This window comes from Rhinichthys klamathensis, unplaced genomic scaffold, assembly GCF_029890125.1.
Source record: "Rhinichthys klamathensis goyatoka isolate OS25496 unplaced genomic scaffold, OSU_Roscu_1.1 h1tg000687l_1, whole genome shotgun sequence".
In the NCBI taxonomy this organism is placed as follows: Eukaryota; Metazoa; Chordata; class Actinopteri; order Cypriniformes; family Leuciscidae; genus Rhinichthys; species Rhinichthys klamathensis.
Window position 1 is genome coordinate 1,209,634 of NW_026607115.1, and position 2,307 is coordinate 1,211,940.

Consider the following 2,307-nt stretch of genomic DNA (forward strand, 5'->3'; position numbering starts at 1 on the left):
TTGAAGCAACTCAATCTCCAGTGCCAGTTTTCTCTTCTTTAAGGTGTCAAGTTCTATTTCTCCCCTTAATTTTTGTTTTTTTTTTCAGGTCAAAATACTCAATTTTCTGTTGTAGATTCCGTTTATATAGGGTACGGATATCACCCTGTGCCATTTTTGGATAAAAAGAATTACCAAAAAAACAACACAAGCCTCATGCAACAGAAATAAAAAGGAAATATACTACACTGCCCACCTCTGTATCACTTTGTGCTGTAGGTTTGTCTGTAGGCCTTTCCTCCTGCAACTCATATTGCAGTCAGAAATTATATGTACACATCTATAAATTAAGTCGTTATTTATGCACTTACAAGTACTTCCTCCAAAGGACAGTCATCTGAGAGGGTTTCTTCAGTGTCCTGTGCAAAAGAAATAAATGGGCATTACAAAATGTTGCACTTTCTTTGCACAATCTCAGCAGAGCCCTGCCCACAGAGCTCACCAGACAGACAGACCGGGACACCTTTGATGTAAAGTTAGAAAAAGTCCACTTACTGCACATGCTTCAGCCACCACTTGCTTGGGAACAGGTACAAGTGTTGCAAATGGTGCTTGGACTTAATTATAATGTCATTGGTTTTTCTCTAATGACCAAACAAAGGAATACTCTGTTTACCACATGTGACCGAAGACATGCGACCAAAAGGCCGTTTTGTCGAAGATCACGAGGAAGGACCCCCTCTGGGTTTCCTCCAAGATGAACAAACGAACATTGTCAAATCAGATAACGCACACACATGGTAATTCCCCCGAAGGAGGGGAGGTGAGCCGGAGTTCACTCCGCCGCCACCGTTCAGTGAACTCTGAATACACATACACACACGCACACAAGAAACACTCATTCTGACCACGTGTAATCAAAAGTACCCTTTTAAATGTATAAAATGTTTTTCTGGTTGTGTTTCATGATTCCCTGGTGACAAAACTGGTATAACTGTAAGTTTTTATGATATGGAATCAATTTGATATGCGTCTAATCACGAAGAATCATGTATCTTAATCTTACTAACGTACAACTATACCGTGCGCGATATCATTGTGATCAGAAAATTGCATAGATATCAAATTCCTGACCCAAAGTGCAACATGAGGCATACTTTTATTAATCCTAGTTTAGAAGTGTATTGTTACTAAATCTTTATCTGCTATGCACATGACCCGGAAGGCGTGTACTTCGCGAACCACAAGGTTTGCCGACACGCCTCCTCCCAAACGATTGGATCAGACACGTAAGAAAGGTGTGTCTCGAGCTCCTTCAAAACCCGGAGCACCACGGCTCTTCTGCGCAGTTTCCTACGCCAGAGAGAGATCCCAAATTTCCTGCGAACTCCAGCCGGAGTTCTTCTTCTCCGTCGCTTTTCTACTTTGTTTTAAATCTAAGTTCCTCGCTTTCCGATCTACCTCAGTTGATAGTTCTCTTTCGTTCAGTGTATGCACGGACGAAACAAGTTTAAGATTAATCACCTCTCGCACGGGCCGCAGCTGAAGAGATCGCAAACATCTGCCTCCTACCGGAAGACGCTCCAGACACTCCAACCACGCTGCCTTTGTAACACAGCTGCACACAAAGGGGCCGTAAAAGCAAGTACAAATCTAAAGATAAATGCTGCTTTAAGGTTGTTTAGGTTAATTTTAGAAGCCTTTGGGTCTCGTGTTGAACTGTTTTGAACTGTTCTCTCTCTCTCTCTCTCTCTCTCTCTCTCTCTCTCTCTCTCTCTCTCTCTCTCTCTCTCTCTCTCTCTCTCAATCTCTCTCTCTCTCTCTCTCACACTCTCTCTCTCTCTCTCTCTCTCTCTCTCTCTCACACACACTCTAACTTCCTCTCTCCAAATACGTCGTATTGCAATCTTTTGTTATCTGTTTGTTTTGATATGCATATTTACTCCTGCGTGATTTAAGTAGTTTATGTAATCGTTAGTTGTGTTATTAAATTCCATAATCTTTTTAACTGAATCTGTCTTATTGTTTCACGACTTGGGGTCCCTGAAAGTGTCGAGTTAATAAGCTACCAGCTCTACTTTGTTTAACTATCTAAAATATCTGAAAGTGCCGTACACGATAACACACTTCCTGGTGGCCACAGGAAAGTATTGTCGCTGTTTACAGGCAGGTAATGTTGTGAGAGAATTTGGTTTTCGGCTCCAGTCCGCTGGAGGTATAAACTAAATTCGAAACACATGTAAATTTACCCTGATAATTGATCTGGTTTTACTGACCTATATTAATAATCACTACGAGCAATCGTGTTAATTATTCATATACGTGAGG

General features: G+C 41.4%; 1 long non-coding RNA gene across 1 annotated transcript; it reads right to left on the minus strand.

Annotated features, from left to right (window-relative positions):
• Positions 1-235: 235 nt before the first annotated feature.
• Positions 236-581, minus strand: LOC130076773 (uncharacterized). The gene is made up of 2 exons (XR_008805686.1): positions 535-581; positions 236-398 (listed from the first exon to the last, which is right to left on the minus strand). It is a non-coding gene; the product is annotated as an uncharacterized LOC130076773 (long non-coding RNA).
• Positions 582-2,307: the final 1,726 nt, after the last annotated feature.